Source organism: Lagenorhynchus albirostris, chromosome 12, assembly GCF_949774975.1.
Source record: "Lagenorhynchus albirostris chromosome 12, mLagAlb1.1, whole genome shotgun sequence".
NCBI classification, from domain to species: Eukaryota; Metazoa; Chordata; class Mammalia; order Artiodactyla; family Delphinidae; genus Lagenorhynchus; species Lagenorhynchus albirostris.
Window position 1 is genome coordinate 71,375,707 of NC_083106.1, and position 25,292 is coordinate 71,400,998.

At 40.1% G+C, this 25,292-nt stretch overlaps 1 pseudogene; it reads right to left on the reverse strand.

The window, feature by feature from the left end:
- Positions 1–410: 410 nt before the first annotated feature.
- The window catches only part of LOC132530498 (uncharacterized), a 42,277-nt pseudogene continuing 17,395 nt past the window's right edge, over positions 411–25,292 (reverse strand).

Here is a 25,292-nt window from a genome sequence, read left to right on the forward strand (position 1 = left end):
CCAAAGAAGCCAGTTATAAAAATTTTCCTGCTTCCATTTCCTTCCCTTGTTGAATGTTTGTAAATTATCTGTGGAGAATAAAATTAAATGGTCATGCTTTTGAGGTGCCAGACTATAGGAACACCAGTGACAGTTCCAAGTCCAAGACTTTCCAAATAAAGGAAGGATTTCACATGGCTGAGAAATCGCCTGGCCGGCAATGCTTGCTTTTCCAAGTGTCTCCAATGTATTCCAAGCGTAATGCATTACTTACTATACCCCGCTCTTTTTTTTTTTTTTTTTTCTGTAAAAAGCTTTATGGTTTCCATTTGGTCCAAGGCTTGGGAGATAGCTCCAGGCGGTTAAAAAGCTGCCTAGTGGATGCAGGGAGGGGCTTCAGGCAGAAACCCCGACGCCAGAGGAGCTCCTCAAAGGCCGCTGGGCTCCAGGGGCACCTACTCGTGCTGGAGGGTGAGCCTTTCCAAGAGAGACCCACCCAGCCCAGCCTGGGGACCAGCCGGCCTTTGGAGGTTGGTCAGGTGGTCACCCATCTTCTTGATGAGTTTCACCTGCTCATCTAGGACAAGCCTCTCCAGGAAGTCACAGAGGCGGGGTCTGCGCGGGCAGAACCCAGGGCACGCAGGTCCACAAGGGCCTGGTTCATGTTCTCCTCCACGAGCTCGGCAGCTTCCATAGTATCCTGGGTTTTACCCAACTCATCTGGAGATGGCTTCCGCACGTTCTGGAAGAGGGCGCGGCCGCCACGCTGGTTTTGTGTTTTCAGGAGATGCTTGGCTCCGTCGCACTTCTCCTTGGCCAATTCACGGAAGAAGTGGCCCATGCCCTCCAGGGCCACGTTGTCACAGTCGAAATAGAAGCTCAGAGAGAGGGAGGTGTAGGAGGCCCGCAGATGCGTGTCGGCCAGGGGGTTGACAGTGACCTCCACCTCAGTGGGATAATTCTGACGAATCTGGAAACTCGTGGTTGATCGGTGGAAAGCAGTTAAGCTCAAAAAGTGGTGTTGGCTGGTCCCGGTGACCAAGGGTAGCTGAGTGGTTGATTCTGAAGGTTGCGACTGGAAAAAAGGTTGGAGGGTGATCGGAGGCTGGAGCAGGGGATGTCCCTGTGGGTCTGTCCCACCCAAACACTATTGAAGCAAGAGACAGATCCGCAGCACTGCCTAGCACACTGCCTACACCCTGACCTCCTCTGCTGCAGTGAATGAATCTTATCAGTCCTTGTCTTAGTTTTCTATTGCTGCATAACAAATGACTGCAAATTTCAAAGCTTAAAGCAGCACACAGGGCTTCCCTGGTGGCGCAGTGGTTGGGAGTCCGCCTGCCGGTGCAGGGGACACGGGTTCGTGCCCCGGTCCGGGAAGATCCCACCTGCCGCGGAGCGGCTGGGCCCGTGAGCCATGGCCGCTGAGCCTGCGCGTCCGGAGCCTGTTGCTCCGCAACGGGAGGGGCCACAACAGTGAGAGGCCCGCGTACCGCAAAAAAAAAAAAAAAAAAAAAAGCAGCACACACTCGTGAGCACACAGTTCTGTGGATCAGAAGTCTAGGTGGGTTCAACTACATCCTATGTATAAGATCTCACAAGGCTGAAGTCAGGGTGTCGGCTGGGCTGGGCTCTTATCTGGAGGCTCTGGGAGATAATCTGCTTCCAAACTCATTCTTATTCTTGGCAGAATCTGGTTCCTTGAGGCTGTAGATCAGAGGTTCCCTGTTTCCTTGCTGGCCGTCAGCAAGGGGTTGCTCTCTGTTCCTAAATGCTACTTGCATTCCTTCTCATGAGGCCATTTCCATCTTTAATCCAGCAGTGGCACACTGAGTTCTTCCCATGTTTTAAATTTCTCTGACTCTTTTGCTTTTGGCTGGAGAAAGCTCCATGATTTTAAGGGCTTGTGGTGAGTTCAGGCCTGCCTAGATTATGCCAAAGAACATAACATAATCACAGAAATGAAACATCATCATGTTAATAGGTTCTGGAGATGAGAGCAGAAAAGTCCTGCCTACCATAGTCTGCCTTCTTACCTCCTTGCCAAATTCACACTCTTCCCAAATATCAAATACATCCATCTATGAAAGCCCATCTATAAAAAACCCACAGCAAACATTATACTAAATGGTGAACGTCTGGAGATTTCCTCCCTAAAATCAGGAAGAAAATAGGCATGTCTGTGCTTACCACTTCTATTCAACATTGTACTGGGAGTCTAGATAGGACACTTAGGCAAGAAAAAAAATAAAAGGTATTCCTTGGAAAGGAAGAAGTAAAGCTATCTTTATTTGAAGATAACATGATTTTTTGTATGTAGACCTTTTTCCTAAAGAATCCTAACACTGTTAGAAATAATAAATGAGTTCAGGAAGGTTTCAGGATACAAGATCAATATAGAAAATTTAATTGTATTTCTGTACTCTAGCAATGAGACAATTCAAAAATGAAATTAAGAAAATTCCATTTATAATAGCATCAAAAAGAATAAAATACTTAGGAATAAATTTAACATAAGAAGTGTAAAATTTGTACTCTGAAAATTATAAAACATTATTGGAGGAAATTAAAGAAACCTAACAAATGGAAAGACATTCCATGTTCATGAATTGGAAAGCGCAATGTTAAGATGGCAATACTCTCAAAACTGACCTGCAGATTCAATACAATCTGTCAAAATCCTAGCCTTTTTTTTTTTTTTTGCAGAAATTGACAAGTTGGGAATTCCCTGGCGATCCAATGGTTAGGACTCTGTGCTCTCAATGCCGAGGGCCCAGGTTCAATCCCTGGCCAGGGAACTAAGATCCCGCAAGCCTCCCGGCATGGCCAAAAAAGAAAAAAAAAAAAAAAAAGAAAAAGGAAATTGACAAGCTGATCCTAAAATTCATATGGAAAGGCAAAGGACCCAGAATAGCCAAAGTAATCTTGAAAAAGAAGAACAAAATTGGAGAACTCACTCATTCTTCCTGATTCCAAAACTTACCACACAGCTGCAGTAATCAAGACTGTGTGGTACTGGCATAAAGAGAAACAGGTCAATGGAATACAGTTGAAAGTCCAGAGGTAAACCTTTAACTTTATTGTCAACAGATTTTCAACAAAGGTACCAAGACAACTCAAACTGGGGAAAGAATAGTATTTTCAACAAATGGTGCTGGGACAGCTGGCTATCTACATGCAAAAGAATGAAGCTAGAGTGTTAACTTCTTACACAAAAATTAACTCAAAACAGATCATAGACCCAAATGTAAGAGGTAAAGCTATAAAACTCTAAGAAGGAAACATAAGAGTAAGTCTTCATGACCTTGGGTAGTCAGTGGTTTCTTAGATATGACACCAAAAGCATAAGCAACAAAAGAAAAATCAGATACACTGGAGTGCATCAAAGTGAAAACCCTTTGTGTTTCAAAGGACAGCATCAAGAACTTGAAAACACAATCCAGAGAATGGGAGAAAATATTTGTGAAACATTGACCTGATAAGAGACTTGTATCCTGAATATGTAATGAACTCCTACAACTCAACAATAAAAAGTCAAATAACCCAGTTTCAAAAAATTGAATAGACATTTCTCTAAAGACTACATACAAGGAATATATACAAGTGGTCAATAAAGCACATGAAATTAGGCATTAGGGAAATATTAACCAAAACTATAACACTGCATACCTATAGAATGGCTGTAATTAAAAAGATGGGTAATAAGTGTTGATGAGGATGTGTGAGTAGGCAAGTGTATAGAGATAGAAAGCAGATTAGGAGTTGTCTGTGGCTGTACTGGGGGAAAATAGGAGTGAGTGCTAATGGGTATGGGGTTTGGGGGGGCTGATGAAAACATTTTGTAATTAGATAATGGTGATAGTTGCATAAGTCTGTGAATATACTAAAAAACATTGAGAAATACACTTCAACAGTGTGAGCTTTAAGAAAAGTGAATTATATCTCAATGAAGTTGTTATTAAGGTAAAAAGAAAATTTAACCTGGCATCGAGGTATGAGTGATTGGGGTGGATGAGGGAAGTAGAATAACAGGTTAATAGACTATTGATTTCAGTATTAGTGATGGCAATGGGGAAAAAAATGCAAGAACCATAACCAAAGGGAGACTTAAAGGACGTAGTAATTCCCACAGCAAAAGGAGTGAGAAAGGAAAGAATCAATAGGCCTTGTTCCCGTGTAACTCAGAGAATGGCTGGGCCACGGAGAAGCGAGTGACAAGGGATGCGGGCAAAATGATGTTGGGTTTGGAGATCTGAGTGGAACGTGAAAGAGTAAAAGGGAGACGGTCAAAAGCCACTGAGTGCCCTTACTTAAATTAACAGCTAACATTTATATAGAACTAGCTACATGCCAGATACCATTCTAAGCACTTAGCACGCATTAATTCAATGGAACCCTTGCAGCAGCTAGAGATAGGGACTACAAACATCTCCATTTTACAGATGAAGAAACTGAGGCACCGAAAAGTTAAATAATTGCTCAGGGTAGAATATGAATGTATGTTCTGAACTTCTGTGCCTCTATAGAGCCTTTCTAGAGTTTAACAGATAGTAGCCATTTTATAAGTAATATTCATCTCCTCAATTCACAATTATTCTTCACTGACTGATTGTTTACAAACAGCAAACAAATCATCATAGAGTAATTTAGTCTTGATTTATGTAACTTGGCTTTGGAATCTATCTGGAAATAAAACCAGCCATGTTGATGGCAAACAAACTTGCTGTCACCGGGGTCTGGCACTTCAGGCAGGTGTGAAGGGCAAGTTTAGAGGGATTCCTTTATCAACCAAGGGTAAGACGGATGTCTACTCCTATCCCCTCTGACACACTGCCATCCTCTGTGAGAGAAATTCTGCTCTGTTGGTCTCCCTCTGGCTTCTGTAACACATGTAGAGGATTGTCTTTCTGAAGAGCTTGAGATTTTACTTCTACTAGGCGTTCTTAGTTCTGCAGCTATCTTTCTGGCATGATTCCTAAAATTTAATTTGCAGAAATAATTGTTTCTCTAAAAATAATGGCTCACGGTATTCCCCTGATGTTTAAAATGGCTTACCTCTATCACTCATTATGAGATAATTATATTTCGTTTGTTTCATTTTTCAAAAGGAAGTTACACTGTCTGGGGTCTATTGCTATGAATGGGGGGTTTGGGGAAGGGCAGTCACGCACAGCCTGCTGACCTTGCAGGGATGCATAAGAGCGTGCCTCGGGCCTGGAACGTTTCCTTACCTGGAGCCCTCACCACCTGTGCTGAGCATACTGCCTTATTTGTGAATCTCTTTTCCTGTTCTGGGTTTGATGTGTACTTCTTTGTTCTGCTTCAAGCGTGTGCATATGCGCCTGGACAACCCCACTGCTGTGTTTGTTCCTGGTGGGGAGAGAAGGGGGTCCTTTGCCTGTATCACAGAAGGGGTGTGTGCAGACCTGTGTCAGCTGTGGGTCAAGATGCGTTGGCCATGGGGCACCCACACTCGCTATCAAGGCTGATCTTGCTCTGTCTGTTCTCTGAGTGTTGTTCCATCCAGTGTCTGTGGGAGTCGTGTTTTTCTCAGCAACACATGCAACCATGCAACCCGCAACCCATGCAACCATGCAACCTGCAAACCATGCAACCCGTACAACCATGCAACCTGCAAACCATGCAGTGGTTTGACATTCTGGGACTCCTTCCCTGGAGGTAGTAACAGGTGTCACTTGCTTAACAAGCGCCCAAACTGTATCTGAAGAAGTAAGAGACCAGATGTTAAACCTATTAGGTTAATGTCAAGCCTTCAAGAGCTAAAAATCAAAATCCAATAGTATTATTTTTAAAATACAGATAACCAAAAAGAAAGCCATTTGTCATTCCATAACTAAAGCACAGTCACTGATAAAGTTTCAGGGCTTATCTTTGCAGTTTTTTTCTTCCTTCTTAAATATACATTTTAAAAAGTATTAGGTTTACAGATGAGTTTCCAGGAGAGTACAATATAGAGTTTTCTATATACCCTGTACCCAGTTTCTCTATTATTAACATCTTGTATTAGTATGGTGTCTTTGTTAAAATTAATAAACCAATATTTATATATTGTTAATTAAGTAATATACTTTATTCAGATTTCCTTAGTTTTTACCGAGTATCCTTTCTCTGTTTCAGGATCCCATCCATGAGACCACATTACATTTAGTCATCCTGTCTCCTTAGGTCTTCCTTGGCTATGACATTTTCTCACACTTTCCTTTTTTTTTTTTTTTTTTTTCGGTACGCGGGCCTCTCACTGTTGTGGCCTCTCCCATTGCGGAGCACAGGCTCCGGACGCGCAGGCTCAGCGGCCATGGCTCACGGGCCCAGCCGCTCCGCAGCATGTGGGATCCTCCCGGACCGGGGCACGAACCCGCGTCCCCAGCATCGGCAGGCGGACTCTCAACCACTGCGACACCAGGGAAGCCCCACACTTTCCTTGTTTTTGATGACTTTGACAGTTTTGAGGAGTACTGATCAGGCATTTTATAGACTATCCCTTAACTAGGAATTTGTATGATGTTTTCTCATGATTAGACTGGGATTATGGGTTGTCGAAAGGAAGACCATGGAGGTAAAATGCATTCTGATCCCATCGTATCAAGGATGCAAACTATACACATGACTTATCACCATTGATGTTGACCTTGACCTCCTGGATGAAGTAGTAGTTGTCAAGTTTCTCCCCTGTAAAGTGACTCTTTTCTCTCCCTCTCGCCATCCTGTCCTCTTTGGAAGGAAGTCACTATGCATAGCCCAGACTTATGGAGAGGGAAGTCCACATCCTTGAGAATGGAGAGTCTATATGGATTATTTGAGAGTCTTCTGCATGAGAGATTTGTTTCCTCTTCATCCATCTATCTATCTATCTAGCTTTATTTTTATTTATTTATTTATGATTGTGAACATATGAATACACTTTGAGTATATGAATATACCTATGAATATACTTTTTTGTACTTTGGGTTATAATCCAATACTGCTTTATTTATTTTCTTGCACAAATTTTTCCAGCTTTCACTATTGGGAGCTCTTTCAGTTGGCTCTGTGTCCTTGCCTTTTGACATTACCCCCTAATTGTAAGTGGTTCTGTTTGTTTGAGTACTTCCTTACTTTCTGGTACTGCAAGATGGTGTAGGGTTATCTTCATGGTCTTGGTCCTAGTCAGCCATTTCTCCAAGGAATCCTGGTCCTTTTATTAGAGAATGGTATTAGGAAGCAAGATCTGGGTGTTAGGTGTGCTCATTGTTACTGGGGTGTCCTTGCTTTTAGGCCCTTTCAGCTGACAGAGCAAGGGCATAGTGGTTCAGTTCTAGCATACATGTATAGCAGAATTAGAATTGTTAACTGGTATTCATATGGGAACCAACTTTATTAACTAGACCACAGTATTTATGTGCAGTTTCTTTTGCCTGTAGTCTTATGGTTTTCACTCATTTCTAAAGTTACTTACTCAACACCTCTCCCCCTACTCCTTTCACTGTAGTTGTTTCACACATTTGTAATACAATTAGATTCTTTTGTCACATTCCGCATTCCATGCTAGGATCTGCAGGATCTCCTAAGTGATTTTTTAAGAAATTTGCATCAGTTGAGGTTCATTCTTTGTGCTGTAAAGTTCAATGGGTTTTGACAAGGGTATTATATATCCACCATTATAATTTTATATAGAATAGTTTCACTGCCCTAAAAATCCTCTCTATTTCACCTATCAACCCTCTTACCCAACCCCACCCCACCCCAATCTCTGCCAACAACTGCTCTTTTTAGAATTGTTTTGTCTTTTTCAGAATGTTATAATTGAGATCGTATAGTATGTAGCCTTTTCGGACTGACTCTTTCACTTAACAGAATGCATTTAAGATACATTCGTGTATATTTTATTATGGCTTGATAGCTCATTTCGTTTCCTCACTGAAGACTATTTCACATTTTTGTCACTGGAGAATCATACCAAAATTTGTTTATCCATTTATCTATTGAAGGACAAGTTGAGTGCTTCTGATTTTCACTTTAAAGCTGCTGTAAATATTCACATGCAGGTTTTTGTGTGGATATACATTTTCAGATCTTGTGACTACGCACCCAGGAATGCGATTGTTAGGCTTGTAAGAAACTGCCTAACTCTTCCGAATGGCTGCACCATTTTGCATTCTCACCGGGGATTAATGAGCGTCCTTGCTGTTCCACATCCTCACCAGTAATTGGGATGGTTAGTTTCTCTGGGTTTTAGCCGTTGTAACAGCTGTGTAGGGGTATCTCATCCTTGTTCTCATTTGCATGGTCTCAGGACAACTGACGTTGAGCATCGTTACGTGTGCTTATTTGCCGTTCGTATACCGTCTTTGGTGAGGTGTCTGTTCAGATTTCTTGCTCATTTTTTGATTGGGTTGTTTGTTTTCTTATTGTTGAGTTTTAGGAGATCTTTGCATAGTTTGGATGTAAGTCCTTTATCAGACATGTGAAAATATTTCGCAAATATTTTCTTCCTCTCTGTGGCTTGTCTTTTGGTTTTCTTAACAGTGCCTTTGGCAGAGCGGATTTTAAAATTTTTAATAAGGTCAGACTGCTTTCTTTCATGAATCATGATTTTGGTATTGTATCTAAAATGTCATCACCAAATCCAAGGCCACATAGATTTTTCTCTTTAGTCTTTTTTTATTATATCAACATGAGATTATAGTTTATACTGTACTGTAATAGGTTTTTATACTTATCCATATATATGTAAATTTTCATGTTGTTAAATATTCTTCTAAGTCATTTATCATTGACTGCCCAGTATTATCTTATTAGATGTACCAGTAAGGATTAAATCAACCCTCTAATGTTGAATAATATATTCTTAGATTTACTGAGTCATTTTAATATACACATTTCTGAAAAGTTGTTTCAGGTTTAAACTTGTTGGACTAAATAAGGGGATCTTAGTCTCTAGATTGAAGAAATATCTGTATCCTTTCTTCTCTCCTTTTTTTTCTTCCTTCTACAAATATTTAGTGAATCTATACTATGTGTGAGTTTCATTAGTGGTTCATCCTATTAGACTCAGTGAACTGGAGTCCCTGCCCTTAAGGAGGCTATATTCTAGTGGAAGAGTCATAGATGAGTAAATAACTAGTGTGATTCCGATTTTAATTATTATAATGAAGAATAATATAAAGGAGGGTAAAGGGGTAATGATAGACCATGGGTGCTGGGACCCAAGACAGCATTAAAAACTGATAGTTGGGAAGAAGATGATGTTAGGGGGATAAAATTCTTGCTGAGGTTTCTGAACTGATAATAGTGGGATTAAAGGAAGGGGGGGCCAGGAGGTTAGAGAGAGTATAGAGTATGAACTCAAAAGAGGAGCAATTCTGAGACATGATGATGTCCTCAGTGTGAAGTGAGAAGGAGTAGATGGAATGACAGAGGCTCCCATCAATGGAACTCTGAGGAACCAAGAGTCTAGGGCCCTGGATGGTCACCCATGTGAAGTCACACAGGCTGGTGGCTATACTTGGAGAGTTGAGGAAGAATTAGAGCCATAAACTGTGCAGAAGAGGGTGGAGTGAATGGATATCAGAACTGACAGAGATGAGGAAGGGCCAAAGTGGTGTAGCCAAATGGCAGCATCCTAAACTAAGCAGGGATTATTATTAAATAGGAAAAAATAATGGTCTGGAAGTGGCATAAGTGATTTAAGAAAATGCTAACCCCATTTCCCAACCTCCAGGTGTAAAGTGAGTAAGAAATGAGTTAGAATGGTCTCCTGAAGCCTGATAATCTTTGAGAGCAACAATCTTAGGGGAGAAAGCTTTTAAGCCAGGAAAAAGAGATGGAAGATGCTTTCTGTGAATAGTTAAAGGATGGAGGAGAGCTTGTTTCAGTGGAAAACTTTGGGAAGGAGGGAAGCAGTGGGGAGGGGATAGGAAGCACAGAGAAACACTGGGACACGAGTGGAGAACAAAGAAGGTAAGAGTTGCTTCTGTTTGGGGCCATGGCCAAGGAAGACAACGGGCCTCAAGGTCTTAACAGAACTCAGTGATAAAGTGCCTTGGTGCCAGAGCAGTTGGAGGCTCAAGGTGAAGTTCATGGTTGACACCTTGCTGTGGTAGAGCCCATGTCCGGGATAGTGGAGGCCACTGCTGGGAGAAGCTGTAAAGAAAGCTTTACTCTGAATATAAATGGTATAAACAAAACTGCAGGCAGTTGCTGAAATTTCGAGGAGAACAAGACAGTTTAAGCACCCTTACACACTTCAGAAATACCCATTTATCCTTAAATAATTGATTCATTAACTATAAGTCACTCAGGTTTTATTGAAAGCAATTCCCTTAAGAAACTTTATGGAATTATAGTTCCTTGCCCTGCTTCCTGGTAGTGTGTACCTGAAATAATGACACTATATTTCTTTAAATATACTTGTTATGGACTGAATGCGTTCCCCCAAAATTCATATGTTGAAATCCTACCCCCCAATGTGTCAGTATTAGGAAGTGGGGGGGCCTTTGGGAGGTGATTAGGTTATGAGGTGTTTAGGTGATTGGGTTAATCTCATGAATGAGATTAGTGCCCTTATTTTTTTTTAACTTTTTATTTTATATTGGAGTACAGTTGATCAACAATGTTGTATTAGTTTCAGGAGTACAACAAAGTGATTCAGTTATTCATATACATATATCTATTCTTTTTCAAATTCTTTTCCCAATTAGGTTATTACAGAGTATTGAGCAGAGATCCCTGTGCTATACAGTAGGTCCTTGTTGGTTATCTACTTTAAATATAGCAGTGTGTACATGTCAATCCCAAACTCCCTAACTATCCCTCCCTCCCACATTTCCCCTCTGGTAACCATAAGTTCATTCTCTAAGTCTGTGAGTCTGTTTCTGTTTTGTAAATAAGTTCATTTGTATCATTTTTTTTAGATTCCGCATATAAGCAATATCACACAATGTTTGTCTTTCTCTGTGTGACTTACTTCCCTCAGTATGACAATCTCTAGGTCCATCCATGTTGCTGCAAATAGCATTATTTCATTCTTTTTAATGGCTGAGTAATATTCCATTGTATATGCATCTTCTTTATCCATTCTTCTGTCGAAGGACATTTAAGTTGCTTCCATTTCTTGTCTATTGTAAACAGCTCTTCAGTGAACACTGGGGTTTATGTATCCTTTCATACCATGTTTTTCTCTGGGTGTATGCGCAGGAGTGGGATTGCAGGATGATATGGTAGCTCTATTTTTAGTTTTTGTAATTGGCTGCACCAGTTTGCAGGTGATTAGGTGATTAGGTTAATCTCATGAATGAGATTAGTGCCCTTATAAAAGAGACTCCACAGAGTCCCCTCATCTCTTACATCATGTAAGGACACAATGAGAAGGTGGCTGTCCATGAACCAAAAAAGTGGGCTCTTACTGAACACCACATCTGCTGATGACTTGCCAGCCATTTCTCTGGTGAGAAATAAATGTTGTTGTTTAAACCATCCAGTCTATGATATTTTTGTTATAACAGCCTAAATGGACTAAGATAATGCTTGATAATTTCAAAATCACCCTGACTACCTTCTCCTAATATCATGTACCTGCTGTTCCCCTCCCCCAATGGCTATTTTTCTTGGCCTTGGCTCAAAAAAGAAGCAACTCTTATCTTGTGTGTTCTCCACTCATGTCCCAGTATTTCTCTGTGCTTCCTCTCCCCTTCTCCAATGTGTCTGGCAATCTAGGCTGGAGGAGGACTTTGGGGCCTGAAGAAAAGCAGAGATGGCTAACCTCACTTCCACAGAGAGAGGCAGTATCAGTGCCTAAGGGAAGAGTATGTCATCCTTTCCCCATAACTAGAAATGGTGGTGGGGGGGTTGTTGGATTTTTTTAACCTATAGAAGGTTTTTACCTATTGAGGTCCTCTTCATCACATAGGAATGACAGTTATTAAGCCATTTCCCAGTGCCTAGAACATTATTCTTTGGGCTCACTAAATGCTACTCCAGTGTTAGGGAAGTAATAACTTCCAAATGGATTTGCCCGAGTATGAGGAAATCGTTTTGAACGTGAAAGAAATTGAATCTAAATGTATAGTTGTTGAGGGACTTCTCTGGTGGTGTAGTGATTAGGAGTCCCCCTGCCAATGCAGGGGACACGTGTTTGGGCCCTGGTCCAGGAAGATCCAACATGCTGCGGAGCAACTAAGCATGTGTGCCACAACTATTGAGCCTGCGCTCTAGAGTCCGTGTGCCACAACTACTGAAGCCCACGTGCCTAGAGCCCCTGCTCCGCAACAAGAGAAGCCACCGCAATGAGAAGCCCCTACAGTGCAACAAAGAGTAGCCCCCGCTCACCACAACTAGAGAAAACCCACGTGCAGCAACAAAGACCCCGTGCAGCCAAAAAGATAAATAAAATTAAAAAAAAAATAGAAAACACAAATGTAGAGTTAAAATAAATAAATAAATAAATAAATGTATAGTTGTTGCTAATAAGGTTGCTATGTGAGGAAATTCACATCAAAGATTTATGTTTTGTGAAGCTCTTTGTCTTAAAAAAGAGTATAGCACTAAATATAGTTTGAATATGTATAAAAATAGATAAAATAATTATGGATAATTTAAAAATATTATAAATAAAATATATGTTTAAAACAATAAATAATTATTATTAAATGTACAAATAAAATATAATTAAAATCATTAATGAATCCCTGTTATATTTAGTCACAATAATATTTTGAAAAAAATTTTAGGAACAACATATTATAGCCAAAATATTAAGATATCATCTAGTAATGATTTGCAAAGTTTTTTTTTAAAGTCAATCAATTATATTTAAATTATTTTTCAAGAGTTTGGTCTAAGTGTTGTAAATTCATTATTGCTTCCAGTTAGAATTTTCAGCTGCAAGGCTGGTGGTCTTTTCAGTAAAAGAAACCTTGAGAGATTCTGACCATTGCCTCAGATAAGGGGAGGAAGCCCCTAAACAAAGACAGTAACTTCACATGTGAATGAGAACTTGGGATCTGGGATGAAAAGTTCAGGCTCAGGTGGTCAGGAGAGAAAATCTTCAGGTTGCAAGAGGGTAGAAAAAAATTAGTGTTGTGTGGGAAAAGGTGATTTGTTAAGGTGGACTCCCTGTGCAAACAGGAGAAAGGGAGTAGCAAAATTGAAATGGGAATGTGCTAAAGCTTATGGGGGTCAATTGGCTTCACTGATATTGTCTTTTGACCTGAAAGTTAAAAGTACTTCTGTGTGAGGACTTTCCTGGCGGTCCAGTGGTTAAGACTTTGCCTTCCAATGCAGGTGGTGCGGGCGGTCCAGTGGTTAAGACTTCGCCTTCCAATGCAGGTGGTGCGGGTCCGATCCCTGGCCGGGGAGCTGGGATCCTACATGCCTCACGGCCAAAAAACCAAAACAGAAGCAATGTTTTAACAAATTCAATAAAGACTTAAAAAAATGGTCCACATCAAAAAAAAAAATCTTAAAAAAAAAAGAGTACTTCTGTGTGGGTGTGAATGCCCCAGGGGGTAAAAAAAACAGTAAACCTGTGGTTGTGTGGTGTGATGTTCAGCATGCCCGGAGAGCATTCTACAAAGTGACTCAGACTCTTGACTCTATTGGCCAAGGAGGTAGTCAGCCTATCCTGGCATCTCCATATAACAATTTTGTTAAGAATAACTAAACCCATACACAGAAATGAAAATCACATACATAGTTATAAATGGTCTGGAACTGAGCTGGACTGAATGTAATGTGTGAAATGTGTAATTCCCTCAAGTAATTGTTTGCACCCAGTGACGTACATAGGGACCAAAGAATCTGGAAAACCACAGTATTAATAACCTGTCTTGAACTGTGACTTCCAGGGAAGTTCAGAGATTTACAGACATGTCTTGTGGATAATGGGTGTGGAAGACAATGGAATTCAGGTTTTGTGAAACAATGTTGGATATGCTCAGGGTCTGAGGAAGTTGTGATTGCACATATAACACAGAGGCTGTTACACACACTTGAATCTGTCCCTCTCCAGCCAGTAAGAGTGCTCCTTGGAGGAAACATTTGTGTTCTCACTTCAGAAGAGTCTACTGAACTCTCAAGACACCAGGAGATGATAGCGCTTTAAAGATCTGTACTTAGCATAGCAGAAGCCCGTGTAGCATACTGGACAGGAAGCATGACAATTCTGAACAACCGAAGCCAGCAGAGATGAAGATTGCAATCAGTTGAGGTCACTGGCTCTCAAATGCTAATCACATATCATATGATTGATTGCCTGGTAACCCCAGGAATGGCTTTGTGACGCATGCAGTAGATGTCTGTATCTCTAATCCTCATGCTCTCCAACTATGCTCTTCCTGTTGGATTAGCATTCTACATACTACGGTGTTGAGGCTGGGGGTTAGGGGTGGTAACAGAGGGTGTGAATCTCTCTCGGTTGGAACCACTTGCAAATTGCAGTGGAAGTGGAAATAGATCCACCTCTTGTGTAGCCCGATGACACTTCCTGTGTGACACCAACAACTCCCTACTTGCAGTGCCGCAGGAATAGTTTAGGAGCATTTCTGTTTTACCATTTCATGCCTGATATCATGTGGGCTACACTTGCTCCAAGTTGTGTCTCTTCCAACTAGTATGTCTTCGGTCACACAGAGTCTGAATTCCCTAGGGACATGAGACAGTTTTGAGGATTGGCTCTACCCTGCTGACCATTCTGTGGTACTTATGCAGATTTAATCTTTTAGTACATCCAGAGAATTATTAGTTCCCAGGGATGTTTTACGGTGTTCCCTATAATTTTGTAAATCACTTGGTTAAACGATGTTAAGCAGGTTCCTTTCCTGCAAGACTTTTCAGAGTCTTAATATGCTAATGTCATTTGGAACAAGGAGATGATATGGTATTCAGCATTTCACAAATTTATTTGAAAATTTCTCATAGAATACTCATTAACATCCCTCTCTCACATAATTCTTATTAATAGCTTACAGGACAATGCTGTTTCAAGGAGTACAGTTTGAGAAATATTGTTTTACAGAAATTAAGAAAAACCTTAGCCTGACCTTTTGAATTAAAGAAAATCCCATCAATCCCTGGCAGAGCTGAGCTATTATTTCTGGATGAAATTCCAGTGTCATTAACACAATTATATTAGCCAAATAACCTCTCTGAGCCAGTGGGGACAATCTGTTACCTCCTGTTTTAAATTTCCAAATGATTCCCTTGGGAATTAACATCTAGTCCACTGAAAGAAAAACAAATTCTTCTCCATGGAAGAACTCTAACTGCTTTGTTATATAGTCATGGTTACATACTTTTCCTATTTTTATTAATTTTGTTTAAAAAAGTCACTGGGCTTCCCTGGTGGCGCAGTGGTTGAGAGTCCGCCTGCCGATGCAGGGGACACGGGTTCGTGCCCTGGCCTGGGAAGATCCCACATGTCACAGAGCGGCTGGGCCCGTGAGCCATGGCCGCTGAGCCTGCGCGTCCGGAGCCTGTGCTCCGCAACGGGAGAGGCCGCAACAGTGAGAGGCCCACATGCCACAAAAAATAAATAAATAAATAAATAAATAAATAAATAAATAATTAAAAAGTCACTAAACAAATTGTAAAAGGACATTGTCTAGGTCTTACTGTTGAGTTTTAGAAATGAATTTTATTATAATTTGGTATAGTAAGATAGTCATTTCCCAGGACAATAGTTGTCTGAATCAGATCTTTCTTCTAGTCAAATAAAGAAGCAAGTGGCTAAGACCAATGTTCCCCCCTGCTTGTGATGGTGTGATTTACCCACACAGGGCCTTTGAATGCCATGTTCTCAGATGGGGGTTAGAAACATGAACTTTCTGGTGCTTTAAAGTTCACTAGGACTGAGACATAGCTGGGGTCATGGGTCTCTAAGTGACAGAAAATCTTATGACCTCCAGGTATTTGTGATTGGGGGACCATTGTTTCCAAAAATGTGGATAACGTAACTTGCGATATAAAGAAGGGCAAAAAATGAGCATGTGTTCTTTGACTGGCAGGTTAAGAGAAAAGCCCTGCTTGAATGTATACTTTTGAGGTGATGTTTGTGACCCCAAACTATGGGTATTAAAACCTTGTTACCTTTAGCTCTCTAGCAAATGATGACTTCATAGACCAAAGCAATATAGCACAAGTTTTTGCAGAATCTCTTTTAAAATGCCAGACTAAATATATGGTATTCAATCTCAACTTTCCAAAGTACTTATTAGAACAATAAACTTTGTGCTTTTTATGAAATGATTCTAGGTAACTGGATAGTGTATTAGTTAGTATGGGCTAGGTTTGCTGTGTTAACAAACAACTCCAAAATCTAAATGGCCTACAACCCAAAGATTTATTTTTAATCCGCACTACATTAACAGTATGTACAGGTCCATCATGAGTAAGCTACAACTCTGTTCCCCATCATCTTTGGGATCAGACTGATGCAGTAGCCTCTATCTGGAGTATTGCCAGTTTTGTAACAGAGGGTAAAGAGACAGCAAATCACGTACTGGCTCTTAAAGCTTTTGTCCAGAAGTGACATCTCACTTTGACGTTTTTTAACAGCCAAGAATAAATCACGAGACCAAGCCTGCCATCAATGGGGAAGGAAAGTATAGTCCTTCCCCGGAGAGGAGTAGTGAATACTTTTGAACAAGAATGCAGTCCACCCCGGCGCTCCTGAGGCTGTTTTAGAAGGATGTGGTTTTTAGAGCAGGAGAGACTCAGGAGCTCACTGTTATCTTGGAAGCCTTCTGAGTGCCAACTCCCAGTCTAGATCGTCTTGAGTTGGGCACTTCAGGTCTTCCGTTCTCCAACATGTACCACTCCTGTCAATGCCCCAGAGTGCCCTAACTCCCCAAGGTAGGCTCAGAAGTATTCTGGTTAGGCCCAGACAGACACTACAACATGATCTTTGCTTTAGAGGTTTTCTGGACCACCAGGACAAGGTGTAGCCTGGGGGGGAATTGAAGGCTAGCCCTGAAGGGTCAGCAACATCCAGGTGTCAGTGCCACCTTCTTGTCAGCATGGTGCCAACCTTTTGCCATGGACACTCCCCGACCCATATTTATGCTCACGAAATCCTGGGTGTGTGTAGTGATAAAGACCTCAAATCTACACAGCTCTTTCTAAAAAGCCAAAGGAGCCCTTGTAGGAAGAGGCCTCACAAACTTTGTGGACATCCCAGAATTCCTGAGCTCATGAGGGAAGGAAAAGGTAGGCTGAGTGAACATGACTTTATTTCATCCAGAACCATTGTTTTATCCAGAGTGACTCCGTTTGACATAATCGAGGACCTTCACAAGATTGAAAGAGTTTGAAACCACAGCTTACAGAGGATGAAGACGGGTGCCTGAATCAGTTAAGGAGGGGAATAAAATTTAAGGAATTTTCTATTTATAGAGGCCTTTATAGACTATTTCATTAAAAGAAGATTATATACATTTCCACCCTTATATTTAATTTTTCAGTTTAAACCCATTTCCTTTCAGCCTGTCATTGGCAGTGATCTGGAACAGCAAAGCAGCACTTTGTGTGTGTCAGAAACCTTTCTGTTCTCTCAACTCTGCAAACACTTCTTTTGGGGACTTTTAAGCCCATATACATATGGGTGTATATGTATATATATACCTATATATATATATATATAATTTTAAAATATATATTTATTTTTATTTATTTTGAAACAATCACAAACTTACAGAACATTTACAGGTCAATTTCAAAGAATGTTTTGTCTTGAACCATTTGAGAGTAAGCACCCTGTTACTTGAGTTCATTTTTTTTACAAACAAGGACATTTTCCTACATAACCACAATATAGCCATGGTATTAGTTTGCTGGGGCTGCCATGACAAAATACCCAAGACTGGCTGGCTTACACAACAGCAGTTTATTTAGCTCCCCATTCTGGAGGCTGAACGTCCAAGATCAAGGTGTTGGCAGGCTTGGTTTCTTCTGAGGTCTCTCTCCTTGGCAGGCAGACAGCCTCCTCTCTGTGCACGCACATCCCTGGTGTTTCTCCGTGCGTCCTAATCTCCTCTTCTTATAAGGACACCAGTCAGATTGGAATAGACCCCCCCCACACCCCCCCGCCAACAACCTCATTTTAACTTAATCATCTCTTTAAAGGCCCCATTCCCAAATACAGTCACTCTCGGAGGTACTGGGAGTTAGGACTTCAACATACAAACATGAGAAGGGTCATAATTCAGCCCATAACAACCATCAAAGTCTGGAAATTAATGTGGATAAAGTACTGCTATCTAGTCTTCAGACCCCATTTTCCAAATATCCCAATAATGTCCTTTACAGCCAAAAAATCCAGCTCAGAATCATGGGTTGTATTTAGTTACCAGGTCTCTTTAGTCTCATCCCGTCTGGACCACTTTCTCAGATTTTCCTTGATTCTCGTGACCTTGATACTTTTGAAGTTACAGGTCAGTATTTTGGTAGAATGTCCCTAAGGTGGTGTTGTCTGATATCTCTTCATGATTTGATTCAGATTAGCATCTTAGCAGGAGCATCACAGAAGTGATGCTGGCTTCCTCTCATTGCATGCTGTTAAGTGGTACCAATTCTGATTTGTCCCATCACTGATGATGTTCACTTTCTCTTGATTAAGGTGATGTCTGCCAGGGTTTCCCAGAGGCTTATTCTTTTTCCTTCTGTAATTACCAGATCTTTTGTGGAGATGTGACATGAGGCTATGTACATGCCAGTTCCTCACCAGACTTTCAGTTTATTTGTTTATTTGTAACTGTCTTGTCTCGGGTTTTCTTAGTTCAGTGGCTTATAATCTATTACTACTGTTATGTATTTTGATGATCTCATTGTCTCCAGATTGGCCAGGGGAGGCCAAGATGATTTCTCTGTCCTTTAAAAATATCTCATTCATTCTGTGAGCATTTCCTGGCACAAGATGTCCTAGGCTCATGTTTTGCCTGTTCCAGCCGTGGAATTAACCATTTTACCAAGGAGCCCTGTTCCTTTCAGTGAGGAGTTGTATTTAGATATATTTTGACAACAGTATGTCTAAATCCATCTGTTTTAATAGTATCCTATCGTAACGATGTAAATACGATTACCTATTCATGCTTGGCTTCTATAGAACTGTGTGATCTGAACAGATGACCACTAATCTTTTCGGTGTGGTTGTTCATTTTAGTATTTTTTATAAGGGAATATACAGATGTAGTAATGGGTATAAAGGACAGAACACAACCAGATATCTGTATATAAATTAGCATAGGTGAGTCCTAGTTCTAAAATTTACTTCTGGGGAAGAAATGAATCTCATTTATTTCTAACAGGGCAAATTAGATAAGAAATCCAATTAGTTTCCCAAATCCTGCTTTCATTCCTTAAATCGGTTCATTAGAGATGTCACATTGTTACTTTTAGAGTCTACAGCTTGGATTTGATAAGAGACCAAATGTATGGCCACTCCTAAAACTAAAATATGAAAGGTAATCTATTTAGAATGTGATTTTAAAACACTGGCCTTGGGTGCCTCTTCCCACGCGAGGACAATCGCATCTAGAGTCTGTCATACAGAGTGAAGTAAGTCAGAAAGAGAAAGACAAATACCGTATGCTAACACATATATATGGAATTTAAGAAAAAAAATGTCATGAAGAACCTAGGGGTAAGACAGGAATAAAGACACAGACCTACTAGAGAACGGACTTGAGGATATGGGGAGGGGGAAGGGTAAGCTGGGACAAAGTGAGAGAGTGGCATGGACATATATACACTACCAAACGTAAGGTAGATAGCTAGTGGGAAGCAGCCGCATAGCACAGGGAGATCAGCTAGGTGCTTTGTGACCACCTAGAGGGGTGGGATAGCGAGGGTGGGAGGGAGGGGAGACGCAAGAGGGGAGAGATATGGGAACATATGTATATGTATAACTGATTCACTTTGTTATAAAGCAGAAACTAACACACCATTGTGAAGCAATTATACTCCAATAATGATGTAAAAAAAAAAACTTGACCTGAAGGGGTGCCTCCTTTTGTTTATTTATCCCATCTTACTGAGAAAATAGTTCTGATTTTCTTGAATTCTCTTTGTATTTGAGCCAGTTGGGAAAATAACGTGATTATTTCTATTCTTGGTTTTCAAACTGTCCTTTTTCTCTTTCTCTTTCTCTTTCCCTTATTATGCTTCTCACTTCCTTTTGTCCTTCTCCTTCCTTGCCTGGCTTTGCTTTGCTGGTTCACATCCTCTCCGATACAGTCAGAGTCATCAGTGGTGGAAAAATGTGACTTCCAGGAAGCCTACTTTCGTTTTGAAAACTAAATGTGTTGACAGCCTTTAAATTTATACCCTTGTCAGAGATGACATGGAACATTTAAGCTTTGTTCCTAATTTCTGACATTTAACTCTGTCGAACAGTATGGAAGATGAAATCCAGACCTTCATATTGGTAAAAGACATATTAATTTCTTTACAATATGTGTCTTTTAAAGTTCTTCTTTCAGAATAAATTATGTGGCCATAAAAATTATATGTTAATATTAAATAGATCATGATTTTCTAAAAAAATTTTCTAAATTTTTTCTAAAAATTCTTGTTTCTTAAACTTGCAAATAAATGATGCTTACTCCAAGAAATGTCATAAATAATTTGCAAAAGAACCTTTTATAAAATATAAGATGTATTAAAATCCATATTGAATATAATGTATCTTTTCCTGATGATTTAGGTTTATTGTAATCAATAAATAATTTTGTTAAACAGGAAAGCAAGTATTGACGGCAAATATTGAGGTATATAAACCTTTTTTATTCCATTAAAAAGGTGATAGGCTTCTAAATAAAAAAGTTCTTCTTTCAGGAACTGTGACCATAACCTTCTAGAAATGAAATTTTTTGAAAACTCTAAAAATGTATGTCTGGTCCATGCGAAAAAAACAACCTACTTCTGGACAATTGGCCAGATAGAGAAAGCCTAGTAGGTATATTATCTATAAATGTGACCTTCAAATTCTGATATTTGTGAACAGGTCTCTCACACTTTATGATGAATGATGTTATAGGAGCTAATTAAAAAATGAGCAAATTTTAAAATAGCTTTCTACTTTTGCAGTTCTTTGGCTTCTGTGACTCAGGAATCATATTTCTCTCAGATGGTGTTTGATAAATTTCAGTGCGTATACTGTAGTTCATATCCAGCCTAAACCTGGTTCTTTTAAGTTGCCTAGGGACTTGTCTAAAAGAATGTTCAAAATATACTCTGTGACACACAAACAGTTTAATTTAAAGGTCAATGGAAATTTAAAAATCCAAATGCACCATAGAAAGTATAATCAAATAGCAAGTCAGAATTCATTTCCTCTTATTTTTCATCCTCATTTCTTTTGAAATATAAACCAGCTCTTTAGGCTAACAAGCCTTTACAAGCTAATGTATATTTGATGCTAGCAGTCATACAAATATATTATCATGCATTTAGATCCTTTTAAAATTTTTACAAAGAAAACTTTTTTGTCTTCATCTATTTGGGCTGCTATAACAGAATCCCACAGACTGGCTCATAAACAACAGAAATTTATTTCTCACAGTTCTGGAGGCTGGGAAGTCCAAGATCAAGGCATTGGCAGATTTGGTGTCTGGTAAGGGCACGCTTCCTGGTTCATAGGTGGCCATCTTCTCACTGTGTCCTCAGATAGTAGAAAGGGTGAGGGAATTCTCTGGAGTCTCATTTATTTATGAGGGCACTAACCCCATTCACGAGGGCTTCACTCTCATGACCTAGTCACCTCTCTAAGGCCCATCCTGCAAATACTACCATCACACTGAGGAATGGTTTTTAACATATGCATTATGGGGGGACACAGACATTCAGTCTATAGCACTTTTTATTTAGAAATTATATTCTTTTGACAAAGAACATTTAATACAGTCACCTCTTCACAGAAGGCTGAATAATAACAACTATAGCTCAATTATGGCTCCTTGAGCATTTACCACATACTTGGCTTTTTCATATATCTTTCATTTAATCCTCATGGCAACTGTACAAGGTACATAGTATTATGTCTCTTTTACAGATGAGGAAACTGAGGCTCACTGAGCCTTAAGTAATTTTCCCATGATCCCACAAATAGAAAATGATAGGATGATGGAGAAACCCAAGTCTTGCTAATTAAAAAATTCATAAAAACACTTTCCATTACAACGACAGTCCCTGAACAAACCTTCCAATGCAATTTGACATATTTTCCTTCTTAGAACTGCTCTCTCTATCCGTGTACTGAAACGTGAACCCTGATTCTGAGCCTCATGCTTTCACTTTTCTATGTACTCACTAAAAATTACGTAGAATTATTTTCATTGGACACAACAGGCACCAATAAATATTTATTGAGTGCAGAATTGATTCCAGAACAATATCATTTTCATATTTTTAAAGGACAATAACACCTTAATAAGCATGACCTGTGGCGTGGTGTGTGTTGGTGAGATCTTTGGACAGCGCTGGTTCCCAGATCTCCACAGCAGAGTATTAAAAAGTAAGACATTCATTCCTGAAATAACAGCTTCTCCCAGCAAAGGAGCTCTTAAGCCACATTGGCATTTACAAATACAGTCTCATTCAGCCAGTCATTTCCTGGGGTGTGTAGGGATCTGAAGGCTGTTCGTGTTTGTGCAAAACCTCACTGTATTTTTATGCCTGAAAAGGGAACTCAGTGACAGTCGCTACAATTGTCTCAGCTTCCCTTTGAAAGGCATCTCACCAAGGTCAAGTATTAAGAAATGAACTTTTTGTTCCTTTGGTCACTATCATGAGAACTTGAAGATAAATAAGATTTGTACTGTGCAAAGATTCAAAGCCGCAGCTAGATACATGTTCTAATGCCTCGTCTATGATATGCTGTGAAAATTATATTTCTGCTAAAATGCCAATCTAACTACTTTTTAACTAGAATTGCCCCATCACACAAATTGTACTGAGACATCGAATAATACATTTCTACTTCACACTGGAATGTCTTTCACTATTTTTCATAAAGTTTTCTCATTTTCTCCCCAAGAGATGTGCTTGTTGAACAAAGTAATTCTTTAGCATTGTGAGACCGGTGCTTCAATCGGTGATTCAAAATAAGATGTACATTATTAAAACATAACCTCTTTTATCTTCAGTACCCATCACAAGATCTTTTCCTTCCTGAAAGACCGCAAGTGGTTGAGGATGAACTGTGCTCTCTTGACACCGCAGAACCCAGAAAATTGTTCTCTCCCTCCCAGTTTGTATTTCTGTCCTCTGCACAAGGTGCTCCCAAAAGGCTGGCAGGGCAAGTTTGAAACAGCACTAACACTCTCCGTTTCAAGTAGTGACCGAGGATCCTTGAGTATAAAAGCAGCCTTCAAGAGCACATTTCATCTTGTAACAAGACTCTGCAGCTCATCCTGCTGAAATCTGGGTTGCGTTCGGTAACTCAGCTCATTACCTAGAGAAGTGAAAAGTCTTGATTGACCTGTCCTGCTTCTACAGCTGATAGAACTGTCAGCTCTCCTGTCACTCGGCCATCACCAGTCCTCAGATATAATAAAGGTCTTGAAGGTAATACAGGAAGTGAAGCATCCCAAAGGCGTAAGCGTCTCGAAAAGGAGGCTGTTGTTGAACTAAATACTCTCCTTCAAGTGTCCAAATTCACAGCAAAGGGGAGTGAACATGCTTCAGGGTTGGTAATTTTCATCAGTGTAATCTTCTTTTCCATCTCAACGTGTTCATATCACTTCAATCTGTGAATGTCCCAAGTATAGCAATGTAAAGTTGAACCTGGCAAGGACAGAAAAGCTAACTCAGCAAAGGCATGATTTGTGTGTGTGTGTTGAAGGGTATGCGTGGATAACAATGGTTAGTTGTAAGGGGTGCTTTGTGTGTCTAAAGGAAAACTAAAACCCAGGTTTCAGTCAATAATTATTCAATTCAATTATATTTATTAAACCAGTAGTCGACATATACTGAGCTCTGGATCTTGACTAGCATTGTCCTCTCTGCTGAAGTTAGAGACAGAAGAGGCTCACAGAGAGATTGTTTATGCTCACAAGACATCCATGTTCTCCTTTACATTTCCCAGACTCCCTCGCTATTATGTTTCGACCATGTGACTAAGTTCTGGCCAATGAAATCTCTGCAGAGATGATATAAACTACTTCCAGACTTGACCCCTGAGAACATATCACATGACTCTCCAGGTCTCTCTTCTTTGCCATGTGACCTTGGAGGCCACATGTTCCAGATGGCATCCCATACAAAGAAGAAGTAACTTGGACTCCTGGGTTTCTGCTTAGAAGAGCTATTCATCCCAGTTGGACTAAAGAAGATATGGATCACATCTTCTTTACCCAGTCATCTGTTGATAGACACTTAGGTTGCTTTCATATCTTGGGTATTGTAAATAATGCTGTATGAACACTGGGGTGCATGTACCTTTTAGAATTAGTGCTGTCATATTCTTCAGATAAATACCCAGAAGTAGAGTAGCTTGATCATGCATGGAGATTCCTCAAAAAATTAAGAATGGAACTCTCAGTGGTTTTTAAAGTGTGGTTTTTATATTAGCAGCATCAGCATCACCTGGGAACTTATTAGAAAGGCACATCCTTCCTTGAGTTCATTTGAGGTCTACTAAATAAGAAGCTCTAAGGATGGGACAAAAAAAAAAAAACTTTTAACCAGTCCTCCAGGTTATTCTGATGTATACTAAAGTTTGAGAAGCATAGGTCTAAACTGTTTTGTCAATACAGACATAATCCTTGATCTCAAGGTTCTCACAGTCTAATAGACAGATGCCCTTATGTCATAGCCTCTTCATAGTTTTCCCAAGACCCTCTTGCCTTAATAGAAACCAGGCTTTTCCCCAAGGATAGGGCATTCCTTGTGGCCATCGCAAAGTGGTGCCTTTTATTCTTCTACCACTCACATTCCATACCTTGTGTTTAGAGATGGAATTGATGTTCTCTTTGCTCCTTCTAACTTAGTACTCCCTTACTTGCTTAGAAGAAAAGTTGTTTTCTTTAAAGCCGATGCCATTCAGCTCTATCAACCCACGCCCTCCTGGTTCCTGTCATCTGGAAGCTTCTGGGTCTCTTTCATTTGTTGACAGTTTTGGCACCTGGATCACACTCTTCACCTCCACCACGAGTATGGATCGTATCTATGCACAGTTACACTTGTTTAAGTCTCTCCCAGGTAGAATAAATTCTTAAACTTCACATATCCCTAGAAGTTTCTATCTTATTTCCCCTCTCCCCATTCACAACCAAATTTCTTGAAGAGCTGTCTATAATCATTGCTCCATTCTTTACTACTCT